The 18,240-nt window shown below is 35.8% G+C and overlaps 1 long non-coding RNA gene across 2 annotated transcripts in view; it reads left to right on the top strand.

Annotated features, from left to right (window-relative positions):
- The first annotated feature begins 567 nt into the window (after positions 1-567).
- Positions 568-18,240, top strand: part of LOC129049857 (uncharacterized) — a 67,241-nt gene continuing 49,568 nt past the window's right edge. For both annotated transcript variants that reach the window (XR_008513239.1, XR_008513235.1), the window contains exon 1: positions 568-978. This is a non-coding gene — a long non-coding RNA (uncharacterized LOC129049857). The remainder of the gene's footprint in view (positions 979-18,240) is intronic.

Genomic DNA, 18,240 nt, shown 5'->3' with positions numbered 1-18,240 from the left:
CACTCAATGAAAAAAAGGAAAAAAAAGCTATAAAATTGAAGATTTGTCAATAGTAACTTCTGAAACAGAAATGCAAAAAGAAAAAAGGTAAAACAACTAGAACAAACATCCAAGAATTGAGGTACAGTATAAAAAGTTGTAAAAGCAACAAAATTGGAAAAACAGAAAGAGACTAAAGAGAGAATGGTACAGGAATATTTGAAATAATAATAACTCAGAACTTTCCAAAAAAAAAAACAGTCTACAGATTCAGAAAGTTTATAGAACACTGAGCAGGATAAATACCAAACAATATACACCTAAGTATATGATATTCAAACTTCTAGAAGAACAGAAAAACAGAGAAAAACTTGGAAGCCAAAAGGTTTAAAATCATTTTACTTATTAAAAAACAAATTACTATGGTTTGAATGTTCATTCCCCCAAAATTTATATGTTGAAATACTAACCACCAAATTTATGGTATTAGGAGGGGGTGCCTTTGGGACATGATTAGGTCATAAAGACAGAACCCTCATAATTAAGATTAGTATTCTTAGAAAAGAGAACCCAGAGGCCTCTTTCCTTCTGCCAGGTAAAGACACAGTGAAAAGATGGTTGTCTAGAAAGTAGGCCCTCCCTAAAGGTCATATTTGGTTGCACCTTAATCTTGGACTTTTGTTTTGTTTTGGTTTTGAGACAGTCTCACTCTGTCACCCAGGCTAGAGTGCAGTGGCATGATCTCAGCTCACTGCAACCACCACCTCCCAGATTCAAGCAATTCTCCTGCCTCATCCTCCCAAGTAGCTGGGATTACAGGTGCCCACCACCATGACTGGCTAAGTTTTGTATTTTTAGTAGAGACGGGGTTTCACCACGTTGGCCAGCCTGGTCTCCAACTCCTGACCTCAAGTTATCTGCCCGCCTCAGCCTCCAAAAGTGCTGGGATTACAGGCGTGAGCCAACACGCTGGGCCAGTCTTGGACTTTCTTCAGAACTGTAAGTAATACATTGTTTATAAGCCACTCAGTCTATGATATTTTATTTTAGCAGCCAGAACAAACTAAAACAATACAACTTACATAAGTAAGACAGTGGAATAAAATATTTAGTGTTGAAAGAAAAAATAAAACCACAAACCAAGAACTCTTCTTCAAAAATGAGGGACAAATAGGGCTTTCCAAAAAAAAAAAAAAAAAGGCAAAAAAAGAAAAAAAAGAAACTTGAGGGAATTCATTATTAGCTAATTTGCTCAGTAAAGAATCTCTTCAGGCAGGAGGTAATATAGGCCAGAAAATGGAATCTATCTATCTAAAGAAAAAAAAACAGCATCAAACAAAAAATAAATGCAAGTAAAATAAAAATATTTAATGTGTTATTCTTAAATGTAACTGCTTAAAGAAATAACACTAACAACGTATTGAGTGACTATTATATACAGATATGTGAATCGAATGTCAGCAATGGCACAAAGGATGAAAGAAAGAATTGGGGCTACTCTGTTATAAGCTACCTGTGCTACAAATAAAGGGAAATGGTGTTATTTGAATGTACACTTAGATTATTTAAAAATGTATATTGGAAGCTCCAAGGCAATCTTTGATTTGTTTAAAAAATATAATTAATATACTAAGAGAAGAGACAAAATGGAATTTTAAAAAGTGATCAGTTGAAACCTAAAGAGTCAGAAGGGATATAAGAAAACAAAAGATGAACAAAATGAACAGAAAGCAATTATTATGGTAGGTTTAAATCCAACTATATCAATTATCACTATACATGTGAATATTCTAAACATTGAATTTAAAAAGCAGATTACTGGACTGAATTTTTTTTAAAAAAGCAACTATATATTGTCTACAATAAACCCATTTTAAGTATAAAAATATTTATAATTTTATGTGTATTACTTAAATTTAAATATAATCTTCAAGTTAAAATAACAATATGAAAAATATATAGAGTCATAACACCAATCAAAACAGCACTGGAGTAGCTATATCAATTTGAAAAAGACTTCAAAACAAAGAAGGTTATCACAAATAAAGAGAAGCATATAAAAATAAGGGATTGTTTAATCAAAATGGCATAACAATCCTAAATACGTGAGCACCTACCAACAGAGCACCAAATCATATAAGGCAAAAAGTGATAGAACTAAAAGAAGGAATAAACAAATTAACTTTTTGTTGAAGATTTCAGCACATCTCTGTCAATAATTGATAAATCAGGTAGGCAGAAAATGAGTAAGGGAATAGATGACCTGAACAGCAGTATCAATCAATTTAATCTACTTGATAATTATATAATACTTCATCCAGAAATAGCAGAATTCACATTCTTCTCAAGCATAAATGGAATATTCACTGGTAGATTACATCTTAGCTATTAAAAACATTTTAATAAATTTAAAAGAATAGAAATTACACAAAGTATGTACTTTGATTATTGAAATTCATATTAACATACTGAAAAAGGAAAAAAAATCACATTAAAAGATGCAGAAAAGTTTATCACGCATTCATGATAAAAACTGTCAAAAAAACTATAAATGGAGGTGTTTTTTAAAACTAATAAAGGGTATATACAAGAATATCCATAGTTAACATCATACTTAATAAAAAGAGACTGAATGCATTCCTCTTAAGTTCAAAAACTAAGCAGTAAGTCATCTATCAATACTCATATTAAACATCAGCTGAATGTCCTATCTAGTACAATGAAAAAGAATTTAAAAAGACATACAGATTCAGAGGAAAAATTAAATGTGTCCTTAATTTCAGGTGACATGATTGGCTATATAGAACACTTCAAAGAGTATAGAAAACTAATAGGCTGAGTATAATAAGGTCACTGAATACAAGGTCAATATACAAAAGTTGTTTGCTTTTTTTTATGATCTGGCAAATAACAATTGGAAAATAAATTTTAAAAAATAAGTACAATTTACAATAACATCAAAAAAGTTCTTATGTATAAATATAATCTGTACAGGATCTGTATACAAAAAACCACAATCATGAAATAAATCAAAGGTTTAAGTAAAGGAAGAAATATTCTGTACTCATGGATTAGGATGCTCAATATTGTTAAGTTGTCAAGTTTTTAAATACTATTTACAGATTCAATACAATCCTAATCAAAATCCCAGCCAGCTTTTTCTATAGACATCAGCAAACAGATTTGGAAATTTATACGGAAGGTCAAAGCATGTATAAAGCAACAAAATATTTAAAAAGTAGATCAAAGTTGGAGGACTCACACCACTTAATTTCAAGACATAATTTAAAGCTAGAGTAATCAAGACAGATCATTACTGGGGAAATAATAGTCACATAAATCAATGGAACAGAATAAAGAGGCCAGAAATAGATCTACACAAATAAAGTCAACTGATTATTGACAAAAGCACAAAGACTTAATGGAAAAAGGCAAATTTTCCCACAAAAGTACTAAAACAATTGGGTATCCATCCACTTGTAAAAAATTGAACCTAGGTATAGGCCTCACAACTTGTACAGAAATTAACTCAAAATAGGCTATAGAATGAACAATATTCTAAAATAAAACATAGGAGGAAATTGGAGTAATCTTTGGTATTGAGGTCCATTTTTAGATACAACACTATAAAGTGTTGTAAGACTTTTCCTTAGTTCAGCTAAAGATGGAGTGCTTGTCCGTCCCACGGCCATGAAAATTTAGGCTCACAGATGGCTTACAGCACGAGTAAATCAGGATTGTATTGGGTGAAAAGGGAACAAAAGAGGGAAACAGGGACTCTCTCAAGGCCAAAGTCCCTCCACTAGAGTGCTTCCTGCCTGGCAGTTTGAATCCCACACAGGAAGAAGAGGAGCCGGGCTCCTGCAAATGTTGTGAACTTCCTGAAGCTCCACCTCAGTGGGCAGGCTGGTAGGAGTTTTTGCAAGGACCCCGTCCCACCTGGCTATCTCATTCCCTATCTAAAGAAGTACATCTAACTGCCATTAGAATAAGAATAAGAACAAAGACCAATCTTAAATGCTTCCTGCTGAAAGGGGTGCTGTTTGGGGAAATGGGAGTCAGAGCTCCCTCAGAGGCTGATCCAAGTGTTCCCAGCAGAAGGGGCCATTGTTGGAGGCTCCAGTTGCATGACTGTTTGGAGTTTGATGGCCTGAAGGCAAGAACAGCCAAATGGGGTTATTAGAAAACATGTATCAAAACAAAACAAGTTGAGGGATAAGGATAGCTCAAAAATTCTGAGGCTGTTTACCAGTTTGCACAGGGAGAGGGAGGCCAAAAGCCCAATTGGTTAAAAAAAGCTTTACTCTTTTGCCAACTATCAGACTTCTGGGTTCCCTTCCCCTGAGCCCAATCCTAAGCCAACCAGTTTAAGGTTTGGCAGATAACTCTTTCCAATTTTGAGGATGCATCTGAGAGGGCTGTCCCATAATATGGCGACCCAATTATCTATTAGTGAAGAGAGAATAGAGGAGGAGAAAGGAATACAAAGAAGGTGTTTGTTCAAAGGAGTCCCAGGGGTTCAGGATGCATTCTAAAGGGGTACAGACTGAAAAGGAATGACTACCCATCTAGAAAGAAGGGAGTAGTTGTCCCTGGTTCCTTCTCTTCCTAGAAGATACCCAGGGTATGTGAGGGAGAGAGGGAAGAGAGTACTATTTCTGTCTTCCATCCTTGCATCCCTGAGTTCCGGCGACCCTGGCAGGTGTTGCCACGAGTACCAAAGTGGCTTGCACCCATGAAACAGGAGGACCTAGAGAATAGGAATTATCTGCTCTCACCTATCTCTCTTTTCCACCTACTGTCATTAGCCTTGGAGTTCTCTAGACCTCATTTATGCCATGGATATTAAACTGGCCTTTATCCATGAAATAGGAATCTTAGGGTTGGCTTAATCAGCAGGAATCAGCTATGCTTACCTGTGCTGTGCCTTTTAACCTCTATGGTCATCTGCCTCTGGATTCCTTAGATCCAGTTTTCTTCCCTAGGGCTTTGACCCAAGGCTTGGAATTGAGTCTCGGACAAAAATGTATCTCAGTTGGGGGTTGCATGGACTCCTTATCATAAGCTGAATGCTAAGGTGCAACTGTGGAACCAAGTCCTCCTCCAACAAAGGAGAGGAAAAGGTGTTTTGTGACACAACCAGATAACTGGTGGCTATAGTTATGCTTGCTAGGATTTGTGTGCATGGTGCTTGACTTTGGTTAGCTCTCTTGGTTTTACTTTCCCAAAAGGAAACCTCCAGGTGATGGGCTTTCTATTTATTCCCTATTTATCACATCACCTGGCAGAATGTGCAGGATAGTTGCTCAGAACTATAATATTGATCCAGATTTCTACATTATCCATCCCACTTGTTCTTTCTGAAAAGCATGCAGAGATTTCTGGTAGTTTCACAGGAACAAGCAGGGTTAGTCTAAAATGTAGACAAAATTTAAAATCAACTAATGAGTTTAAAATTTAATGACAACTATAAGTTTGATAAATTTGAAATATAATTTCTCTCTCTCCAATTCTCATTTTTGTTAAAAAAAATTATCATAAGACTGAATGGTTTGCAAAATAGACTTTAGTCTTATACTTGGCCTGATTATTTGCATGAAGTGCAGCAAGAATAATTATTTTTATATAGGCCTTTTGGATTGGCTTTAATTGAAGTTTGTTCCACAAGAAGTCTCAGGTAAGAACTGTTAAAGTTGAGCCCAAGCATGGGTTTGTATCCGCAAACACCTGTGAGTTGGGTGCTTCTTGCCTGTTAAGGTCCGGAGATAAACCTGGAGCTCCTACACCTATTAGAAAGTGACATTCTTTACTAACCACAGGTCAGGAACCCTGTACAGAGACTGTGTAGATGAGGTAAGAGGCCAGTTTCCCCACTGGGCTTTTATTGGGTCTGCAAGTCAAGATTGACTCCTTAAAGGAAAACATGCCCTTCCAATCAAAGCCCTGGTAAAATAACCAATTATTCCAATTGTGTCCTGTTGCAAAAGAAAAATGTACTCTTATTGCACTGATGCAAACAACTGTATTGCCATAAGTTAGGAATACTCACAGTCTCCAGATTCCAGAGGAATCAGGCAGAGAGAAACAAACACACTCCAAATTTTGGTCACAGGAGTGTATAGCTTACTTAATTATTAAAGGCCATAGATAGTTCAAAATAAGATCCCTTTATGAAAAACAAAACAAGGATCAGCAATATTCCAAGCAAAAGTCAAAAAGATTTGCTTCAGCTTCCTGAGTTCAGTTCATTTAGTTAAACTCTTGTTTTGCTTGATATTTGTGAGCATTTCAGCTCTTCATGAGTCCAGCACATTTTTCTGTATTCTAAAGTCATAATATCCAAATTTATCAGAAGCCTGTATTTGAGTGCCTGTCAAAGTCCTACAGCTTATTATAAACCATGTTTTAAAAAGGATTATAACAAGATTACAACTGTCTGAGAATAGCAAAATGCAAGAGTAGTAACAGTTAGAAACACAATTGACAAAGAAGTTTGGTTATCTCTGTGGTTTACAATAAGTTAACATAACAACCTTAATTATAATTGATAGCATATACTCAGACATTAGAATTTAAAAATCTCATACAATTTTGGAACACATATTAGCATTATTCATAAAAATATAACCTAGAGAAGACTGAGCATCATTTTGGCAATCCCCTGTTCCTAAACATATAAAATAATCCTGCTTACCTCTTTTTTCGGGACACTTCAGGGGCCCTCTGAAGTATTTTAAAAGCTAGGTGCCAGGGAAGACAATTTCAAAACTGAAGTTTGATTTTGGGAAGGCTGTTAAGTGTTCAAGGTTTAAAACACTTGATATTATGAAATAGAATTCCAGATTACCATAAGTTATTTATTTTGCCAAAATGTTGACTCAGAAATTTTAAAGAAGCAAAAACCTTTCACAGCCCTTTACAAATTTTGCCAAAGAGCAGATTAGCACCTTGGGAAAACCTTGTTATGCTTTTATTTCAATGTTCAATTTAGAGAAAAACCATGTAATACCCTTTTTTGAATTTAGTCAATGTGTTCAAGTAGAGAATCTCTTCTGTAAGATTAATTTCCACAATCTTTCCACCACTTCTTTGAACCTTCAATTTTTCCTAATTTAACTTAACACAATCCATTAACACTAGGCAAAAGTTTACATTTCCACATCTCCATATAACTTTTCACTATAAAACACATTTCACTGTTCTTACACACCTTGCATGTAAATCTATTACTAGTACTTTCAATTAACTTCTAGCAATTTTTAACTTTAAGGTAAAACTTGGTAAGTTGCTTAAATTGTGTGCTAAGTACAGGCAAGGTTTGCCTTCTTAGTTAAGGGCGTGGTAAGTTCCATATATCCCCAATACTTACCAGTTGTGAAGCCAGCAAGTCAAATAGTTCTCAAAATCCAAAAAGTGGTTTGTAACCTGAAAGCACTTAGCAAACCCTGCATCTGACCTGCATTTTAACTATAGTCTTTAGGTCTATTTTTATTTTTCAAAGATTAAAGTCACGTGAGCTGAAAGGTACCACAGCTTTTACCTTCGTATAAAAAAGGCATTTGATCCAAGCACTTGTCTTTCTTTAGGCCAAGTTAATTGGAGCTCTTTTTATAGACATTTCACACAACACACACAGAGACAGGCAGAAGAAAACCTAGTCCCCTCAATATCCCAGTCCCCACAATATCCTTTTTCACAACCAAAACTTTACGGAGAGTACAAACATTGGTAGTTGGAGGGCCTGGCTTAGTAAAAATATCTTCTAAAAGGAAAAAAAATTAAAGGTTAACTGCTGATGAGATAGAAGACAGGGAAGAAAAAAACAGTTCAAAAATGCCTGGAGAAGAACCTCTTTATTTTTTTGCAACTGGTTCCTCCACTAGGGAGAAAAATTTAAGCATAATTACTATTCGATAGAGTTAAACCCCCTGGCCAGGGAAGGGGAAGGCTGCAGCAGCGATATGTGGCTGGAAACCAGCAAGCCAGCTTGTGCAGGACCCTTGGGCCATGCATCCCAGCCCTGGTGGGAATGGGGGAGTGGCGGGAAGCTGCTGCTCACTGGTGGGTCCTGAAAAAGGAAGGAAAAGGCCATCAAAAAGCCTGGGAGCAACACAGGGTGAAGGCATTAGTTTCCTCAGAATTCCAAGAATGGAAAGACTTAGAAGCAACAGTAAAAAGTTTTGAGTCCCCATTTCACTCACCACTTCTTGAGCCCCACATTGGGAGCCAAAAATGTTGCAGGACTTTTCCTTAGTTCAGCTAAAGATGGGGTGCTTGTCTGTCCCATGGCCATGAAAATTTACAGACGGCTTAAAGGTTAAGTAAAGCAGGGTTTTATTGTGTGAAAATGGAAAAAAAGAGGGCAACAGGGACTCTCACAAGGCCAGAGTCCCTCAAGTAGAGTGCATCCCACCCAGCAGTTTGAATCCCAGGTTTCACACAGGAAGAAGAGGGGCCAGGCCCCTCCCTGCTGCAAATGTCCTGAACTTCCCAACTCTCCACCTCAGTGGGCAGGCTGGTTGGAGTTTTCAGGGAACCCCTCCCGCCTGGCTGTCTAAAAATTATACAATCTATGAAAGAGCAATTTGAAAAGTTGGGCTTTATTACAAACCTTGCTCTGTGAAAGACCCTTGGAGAAAATATTTGCAAATGACATGCCTGGAAAAGAACTTGTGTCTAGAATATACAAAGATCTCTTAAGACCTAACAAGAAGGCCAGGCACGGTGGGTCACACCTGTATTCCCAGCACTTTGGAAGGCTGAGATGGGCATATCATGAGGTCAGGAGTTTGAGACTAGCCTTACCAACATGGTGAAACCCCATCTCTACTAAAAATATAAAAATTAGCCAGGCGTGGTGGCACATGCCTATAATCCCAGCTACTCAGGAGGGTGAGGCAGGAGAATCACTTGAATCCAGGTGGCAGAGATTGCATTGAACTGAGATCGTGCCAGTGTACTCCAGCCTGAGCAACAAAGTGAGACTCTGTCTCAAAAAAACAAACAAACAAACCAAAAGAAAAGAAAAAACTAAGAAGAAGAAAACAAACAAAAATTTTGAAATGGACAAAAGATGGCAACAAATATTTCACCATAGAAGAATAGAAGACAAAGAGATGACAAACAAGCATACGAAATAAAAGTACCCAACATCATTTGTCATAAGGGAAATGCAAATTAGAACAATGAAATAACTTTATATCTTTATTAGAATGACTAGAATTTAAAATATTTGAAAATACCAATTGCTGGAGAGGATAGAACAATATAATTCTCCTTCATTGCTGGCGGGAATGTAAAATGGTACAGACACTTTGGAAGACAGTTTGGTAGTTTCTTATAAAGTCACAAATAGTCTTACAATGCAATTCATCAATCACACTAAAAAGTATTTACCCAATTAATCCAAAATATTATAGTCACACAAAAAACCTGCACACAAATGTTGATAGCAGCTTTACTCATGATTACCAAAAAATGGAAGCAACCAAGTTGTTTTTCAAGAGGTTAGTGGAAAAACAAACTGTGGTACATACATAAAATTGAATACCATTCAGTGATTTAAAAGGAATGAGCTACCACTCTGCATAATACGATGGATACATCTTAAATGTATATTACTATGTAAAAGGAGCCAGTGTGAAAACGCCACGTTTTGTATGATTCTGTTTGTATGACATCCTGGAAAATGGAAAACTTTGTAGAAGGAAAAAAATTAGTGTCTTCTAGGGGTTTGTAGAGGGGATACTTTTGAATGGTTAAACTTTGGTAGAATTTTTGTTTTTCGTTTTATTTTGTTTTTAGAGCTTTGAAAATATTCTGCATGATGCTATACTGGCATTTACATGATATCATTCATTTGTCAAAACCCCTAAAACTTTATAGCACAAAGTTTGAGACAATGTATACAAATTTAAAAAATAAATTGGGACACTGACGGATCCCATGATAAGATGCATACTGAGACAAAATAATGTAACTGTGTTGCAAACATATGATGTAATCTCATTGAGAAGGGTGGGGTGGGGGGAGATACTAAGCAACTTTGAAAATTTCTGGAGACTTTAAGACTAAAGACAACAGGAACTGTATATAAGCATTGTCCTCCAGTTGGCAAAGTTGTTTCTTTACTGTTAACAATTCTGGATCTACTAAACTTACACTTTAGGATCAGATAAATCACTAAATGGATTGCAAATGGTGGAAGCCAGACTTCTCACTGTTGGAGTGATTGTTGAATGTAATCAAGGGGTGAAGGCTAGAGTAAGTCATGAGATCCTGGGTTAGGGTTGGAGACATTCATATGAACGTAGGATTAACCTAACATAGCTACAGATGGGAAAATAGAAAACCAGTTACAGATAAATGTGTATACAAGGGCTAGTATACACACACATAGTTCCAAAATCTCTTGCCAAGGGATCCTAGAAGCAACAACACCCAAGTCATTATGAGTAAATACACCCCTTGCCCAGATCTTTGTTTCTAATACTCCTATGCAATCGAAGAAATCAGTCATCTTGAAAGAAATGTCTGATTGTAAAACCAGAACAGGAAATATACAGGATAATCCTAGGGGTATTGTCAAAATGAAAGGAAATGTTGAAAAAAAGAAAAAGAAAAGAAACTACTGAAGCATGTCAAAGGGACATAGGAGCTGACTGAAAGAGTTGACTTGCCAAATTTGGAAAGTTTGAGCAGCAAAATAAATAATGTAGTATTAGATTATAACCTAAAGCATAAAAGAAATATCTGCAAGTTCATATTGACAAAAATAAATGACTGAGTAAATGAATAAAAGAAAATCGATTTCTCATTTAGAAAAAATTCATATATGTTATGTTGGTATTGCCCCCTCAAGGAGGTGGACTATAACTCTTCACCCTAAACATGAGCTATGCATAGTGACTTTGTTCCAAATAATACAGTATAGAAATTTGTGAGGGAGATTTTACAGTGAAGAAACTTACCAATACCTCAGCCAGATGAAGATGATTAGTATCAATGTTGATAATATATATCTATGATATAATATGATGAGAATAATACTTTACCTCTGTGGTCTTCCTCCCCCCAAAACCTATAACTCCACTCTAATCATAAGAACATATCAGACAAATCCCTGTTGAAGAACATTATCTATAAACACCTGACTCGTATTCCTTAAAACTCAAAGTTCTAGGTCAATGAAATCAGAGAAAGCATCACAGCTGAGATAAGCCTAAGGAGGCATGATAATATGTAATATGGTGTCTTGGATGGGATCCTGAAACAGAAGAAAACATTAGATAAAAACTAAGAAAATCTGAGTAAAATATGAAGTTTTGCTAATACTAACATATCAATATCATTCCTTAGTTTTGTCTTATCTTTCATACTAACGTAAGGTCTTAACAATAGCCAAACTATGTGTATGTTACACATGAACTCTATTTTTTTATTTTCTATAAATATAAAACTATCCTAAAATAAAAGTTTACATAACCAAAAGCAAGCAACAACTGATGCTACATCTGAAAAGCAAGCAAACAAACAAACAAACAAACAAAAAAAGCTATGTAGTTCTTTGTTGTCCCAAAAGTATAGGAAACTAATAATGGACAGTCCTTGATCCCAAATTTTCTTTCTAAATTTAAGTTATAATTAAAGACATCATTTTATAATTTTTCTATTGAGATCTTTGCTGGAATAAAGCCTAGGAACAAATAAACACTTTTTTATTAAATAATAAGTACTGAGAGTTTCTGAAACATTTCTTTCTTCAGAATAGAGATGTCATTACCACTCCAACTTGATAGCAGCTTCTCTCTTTTTTTTTTCTTTTTTTCGCAAGGACTAATTCATGGTGAGTAGTGTTACATTCTCTTCTTTAGGCACATCAAGGAGCCCTTTCTGTTACAGCATATCAAGTATGTAGTTCAATGCTCAATAAATTTTTTTCAAGTATAGCTTGTAATAAATGGAAAGTAGAATGAATTTTATTAACCATCCGATATGTATTTTTTTCTAAGAATCTGGAGTAGGAAGCCAATTTGGAAGGCACACATAAATCTTATAAATGTATTGGTAGAGAATCAGTGAGCAATGCTATCAAACAGAGCATTTCTTATAAATTGATGATCTTCAAGTAGATGGTGTGCTGAGTGCCTGGAATGATGGCCTGAATATTATCATCACTGCCCTTATTATAGTTTTCAGTGCTATTCACATGTGGAATCATTTGAAAACATTATCAAATAATTATGTTTTTAAAATATGTTGGATTTAATGTTAGAGAGATATCACTTTAATTCACAATTATCTTTAGGGTTTCAGCATTACCCAAATTCTAGATATTTTAGTAAAATACAAAATCAATTTTAAATGGAATCAAAATGTCATGATTAGTTAATAGAGATTAATAGAAAGCCCTAGATCAGCTCAATTAAGTATAACTATTAATAAAGAAAAGAACAATGAAACTCAGGACATATGTTCTGGTACTATAAGTAGATGGCAGGTATGTAAGGAACAACTTGAATAATACATTCCTATCAATAGTCACTGGAAGAAAAGATTTTTTAAGTCCAAGTGAAATACAGAAAATGATTGACCATGAATAATTATTAATGCTCCTTTTCATTAAAAAATACCATTATGTCATTACGAAAGGATCCACCTGTTATTTTAAAATAATTTTGAAGTATTTTAAAATATAATGCCACAAATATTTTAGCACACCAGAATTATATACATTTACTATACTTGTTGCTGTGGCCGGGGGCGGGGGTTGGGTTGCAAATGTTAGACACTATATATCTGAGTGTATGTGTAAATGTATTTGTGTGTGTGTGTATCACAATTTAGAATAAAATTTATTTTAAAAATAAACACACGCAATGATATCATATCTCTGGTTTTGCAGTCCACAAATTGCCAAGGGTCTATTATTTTGCCAGACATCATTCTAGGTGCTTAGACTATATAAAGGAATAGAACAGACAAAAATATCTGCCTTATTTCCTTATGGAGTTTACTAGAATTATTAATAATAATGTTAATATTCTAGTATAATGTTGTACAGGAAGGAGGCCAAAGAAGACAGACTACAAACAATTAATTTACTAAATAAGTATATTATATGTTAGAAGGTGATAACTGTTGTTGAAAATATTTTTTAAGTAGAACAGAGTAAGGGATATTTAGAAAACAAGGGGCTGGGGGAATGTGTTCAAAGTTTAAACTGGTCATTCATGGCAGCTGTTATCAGGAAAACGATTTTAAGTAAGGACTTGAAGAAAACCAGGAAGTTAGCAATATGGATATTTGTACTAAGGAAGTTCCAGGCAGCAGTAACATCCAACACTATAGCACCAAATCAGGATAATGCTATGGGATCCAGGAACCACAGAAAGACCAGCGTGGCTTGAGCAGAGTAAGCAAGGTAAATTATGTTGGGAATGAAGTTGAGGGTAACAGAGTCATGCATGGTGCTAGAGGCAATTTAAGAAACTTTCCATTTTACTCTGCGTTAAATGGAAGACATTGAAATGTTTACAGCAAAGAAATGGCATGATTTGACTCACAATTTATAAATATTATTAATAATCTTATTGATCTTTTAAGATTTAGACTATAGGAGAGCAAAGGTAGAAGCAGGGAACCCAGCTAAGAAGCTAAATTGCTGTAATGAAGGCATTAGTCATTTAGGAAAGTAGTTGGAACGGAGATGACAAGATGTGGTCAAATTCAGGATCCATACATAAGGTGGAGACAGCAGGATTTACTGAGATTTTATTAAGATGTGAAACATGACAGAAATCAAAGATAATTGCAAAAAAAATTTTAACCTCATCAATAGAAACAATAGAGTTTCCATTATATCAAATGAAAAAGGAAACTTCTCGTTTCCCAGAAGCAACAGGGACTTCTGATGTCTAATCTGGCACATAAGGAGTTTGGAAGTCATCACTCTGTCTTAACAAGAAAAAAGCAGAACAAACTGGAAGATCAACAACTCTTCTTAGATCTGTCAGAGAAGTGATGTCAAAAGCAAATCACTGTCCCCTAAAATGGGAGAAAAAGACAGGTGAATACAGACAACTTACTGGAACAAAAACCCATGCACAGGAACCTCTGCGGGAACCAGCACCAGGATAGGAAAATCTAAACTCCCACTGAGCATTTGCTGAAGGCTTAGTGTGGACAAGTCTGTCTTAAAGGAGTCTCTGCACTTTTGTGAGTTTTAAATCCAGGAGCTCTATGAGGTTTGAGGAGGAAAAAAGTGAACATTTTGAAATGTACCAGAGTATTCTCCTTTTTTTATCAAGGCCTGCCCTCAAGAGAAACTATTTTATCAGAACTTAACCTATTGGGCTTTTATCAGAGCCTAACCAACCTAAGGGGAGGAGAAGTACCCAACTGCAGCCTCCTCTGCTCATCCTATTCCACTTAAGGGATGGGATGGGATCAGAATGAGAAGTATTTTTTAAGTTCACAACACAGCAGCACAGGCTCACTCAAAGAATGAGACTTAATGTTAGACCTATAGAATACTTCCCCTTGCCCCATACTTTACAACCACATTCCTAAAGTCCTGTTTGCCTGTTTCTTTTACCCAGTCTATTATGTCTGGCTTTCAAAAAATTACAAGGCATGCTAAAAGGCAAAAAAAAAAAACAAACCACACAGTTTGAAGAGACAGAGGAACCATCAGAACCAGACATGTCAGGGATGTTGGAATTATTAGATAGAGACTTTAAAACAACTATGATTAACACACTAAGGGCTTAATGGAAAAAGTATACAACATGATGGGCAATGTAAGCTGAGAGATAAAAAAAATTAAAGAGTCAAAGAAATGTTAATGATCAATAACACTAAGGCAGGAATGAAGAATGCCTTTGAATGGCTCATTAATATACTGGGCATGGCTGAAGAAAGAATCTCTGATCTTTAGGGTATATCAATAGTAACTTTCAAAACTTTAAAGCAAAGGAGAACAGATGGCAACAACAAAATAGAATATCCAAAACATGGGACAACTACACAAGGTGCAACACATGTGTAATGAGAATATAGGAAGAAGCAGAAAGAGAGAAAGAGACAGAAGAAATATTTAGTGCAATAATAACTGAGATCTTCTCAAAATTATTGCCAGTCACAGAACCACAAATCCGGGAATCCAAGAGAACGCCAAGCAGAATAAATGCGAAACAAAACAAAACTACACTGGACAGGAAATCAAAGACAAATAAAAAAATTTGAAAGAAGCCATAGGGGAGTAGGGAGCCCCTTACATAAAGAAGAACAAAGATAAGAATTACATCTGACTTCTCAGCAAAGCTATGGGAAGGGAGATTTGGTAAAATTAAGACTGTAGATTCAAATAGTTTTGAGTTTGAGATGTCTATCAAACTCCAAGTGAAAATGTTGTATAGTCAGATAGCTTCAGAAATTTGTAGTGTAGGAGAGATCTGTGCTTGAAATATACATTTAGGAGTCAATGTCATGTAGACAACACTTAAAGCTACTAGAGTGGATAAGATCACTCAGAGAGTAAGTATTCATAGAGAGCAGAAAACAAGGCTGATCTCTGAGGCAAACTGACTTGACACTTTCAAAGTAAAAAGAAGGAGCAGCCAAAAAAAAAAAAAGAGCCTGAGAAGTGACTTGTAAAGCAGAAGAAAACCCAAGAAACCTGGTGTCCTAAAAGCTAAGTGAAGAGTATGTAGCAAGGAAAAAAGGAGCAGTTGTTAGCATGTGGCTAGTAAGTAAATTAAGATGGGAACTGAGAATCTACTATTGGATTTAGCTGGTCGAAGGTCATTGCTGACCTCATGGAGAGAAATTTTGATGGAGCTGTAGGGACGAAAGCCTAATTGGAGTGACATTAAAATAAAGTGAAAAGAAACACAGTGAGTATAAATAATTTGCTCAAGGAATTTATTGGGAGCTGATGGGAAATAAATTTCGTTTATATTTTTTAATATGAGAGAAATATTAGCATTCCAGTGAAGAGTGAAAATTTGAAAAAAATTGCTGGAATGATGCCAGAGGAGATATGCATAAATTAATTAGCATTACTTACTCTGATACCCATATTAAAAAGAAGCCTCTGTTACTTAACACAATAGAAGTTTAGTTATTGTTCACTCCACTCTCTCATGAGGGTATTCAGCAGGTTACTATTCACACAAGTTGTCAAGGCATGGAGGCTCCATCAATCCTGTCCCTCACTCTACCCATTAAGACCTAAGAGTTCTTTTTTTTGACACAACCAGTGATTAGAAAAAGACAGCATGGGGAAGACATACTTGCTACTTAGTCACTTGCCCAAAAAGACACATATGACTTCTCCCCCCATTCCACTGGTGAAAACTTATAACATGGCTTTCACCTTGGTACAAGGGGAGCTAGGAAATACAACCTCAGCCTGGGCAGAATTCTTACCAAATTATTTACTAAGGACAGAAAGGATGTATCTTTGGTGATCTGCTAACTCGTTGTGCCACTGATGAAATCTAGTGTTGAAGTGAAATAATTGGCTTTAGATAGATCAAAGTCATCGTCTCAATAATAGAAAAGGTGGTGTTTGGAATTTGAGGAATGGGGAGTGAATGGACTCAAGAATATTGTATAACTGCCTGGTAGAGTTAATGGACCATTTGAGTTTCATGGGAATGTATTTCTAATGAAAACAGTTAACAATTTTATGTGTTTTCTCCAGCCATGTTCAGCTGCATAGATGTAGGTCAGTGAATAAGTGGTCAATTGAAGTTAAATATACTTAAGCAAATGCAGTGTAGCATAAGAGATGTAGGAGAATAAAAAACCATACAAAGTATATTTTTTGATTATTGTCCATAAAATTTAAACAAAACCGAGGGGATATTAAGAGGATAAGGAACAGTGAAAACTGATAGGATCAATGGAATATAGGGTGAATGGTCCAGCCAGAATCCTAGAAAGGAAAACAAATACACAAAAATAGAAACTAGACGCAAACTGTCAGAAAATGAGCTGCAAAGAATAAATGTTGCCGAGGGGCTACAGTTATTGGTAATGGGAATATCTAGGGAGTGAGTGGTTCGGGTATGGTGGAAGACAAGATTATTTTAATAAAATTGAGGTCAGGTGGATGTGGTGTTATCTACACCAAGACTTATGACAGAAGTAATTGGAGAGTGATTCTGAGCTAGGGCATAACTCATGGAAAAATGAGGAGGAATGATACAGTTTGGAAGATAGCCATAACTGAAGAATAGAGGGTTTAATAATTAGATGGAATGAAATACAATGCTTGAGGGTTTTAGGAGGGTTAAGAGAAAATTCTCTCAAACATGAAATGAGAACCCAAGGACATCTACCTTACTGCCATACCCAGTAGTACAAACTCTAAGAGGGAAAAAATATATGAGTAGGCTATAGGAGAAAGCATACTTAGCAAAACTCATCACTATTTGGGATTTGAGGTCCAAAATTAATGACACATATGGGGCAGCATCATTCATTTTTTTGCAAGGCTAAATTAAAACAAAAATTTCTAATTGCACAGTAATGTTTCAAAAGTAAAAAGGCAGGGACAATGGAATTTATACGGTATGTAACTAATTGTATACAGAACTGACAATTCCCAAATAATCATGAGGCAGTGACACTTATTGACTACACCTCTCCTATCATCACCAGTAAACTAACATTTGAGCCAAAATAGAGCTTAGTCATCCTTTTTGCAGGGCCTTTAACAGAAGCTGAAAGTCAATCGTCAATTGACTTGTGCAAATTGGACTTGTAGCACAGCATTTTTTCTGCAGTGTACATTAATATTTCATTCTGACTATGCACATTAAGGAAGGATTTTTAAAAGGGGCACATGGCCGGGTGTGTTGGCTCATGCCTCTAATCCGAGCACTTTGGGAGGCCAAGGTGGTCAGATCACTGGAGGTCAGGAGTTCAGGCCCAGCCTAAACAACATGGTGAAACCCTGTCTCTACTAAAAATACAAAAATTAGCCTGGCATGGTTGCACATGCCTGTAATACCAGCTACTTGGAAGGCTGAGGCAGGAGAATCACTTGAACCCGGGAGGCAGAGGTTGCTGTGAGCCGAGATCATGCCATTGCACTCCAGCCTGGCAAACAAGAGTGAAACTCCATCTCAAAAAAAAAGAAAAAAAAAAAAAAAGAGGGCCACTTGTATTTGGAATTGAAAGTTTGTGTTTTTTTGTTTTTTTTTTACAGTGGACTCAAAAATATTTTGACTGACTATCACATATGTTACA

Source organism: Pongo abelii, chromosome 1 (assembly GCF_028885655.2).
Source record: "Pongo abelii isolate AG06213 chromosome 1, NHGRI_mPonAbe1-v2.0_pri, whole genome shotgun sequence".
Lineage (NCBI taxonomy): Eukaryota > Metazoa > Chordata > Mammalia > Primates > Hominidae > Pongo > Pongo abelii.
The sequence above is the reverse complement of the archived record's forward strand: the minus strand, read 5'-3'. Positions and strand labels throughout refer to the sequence as shown.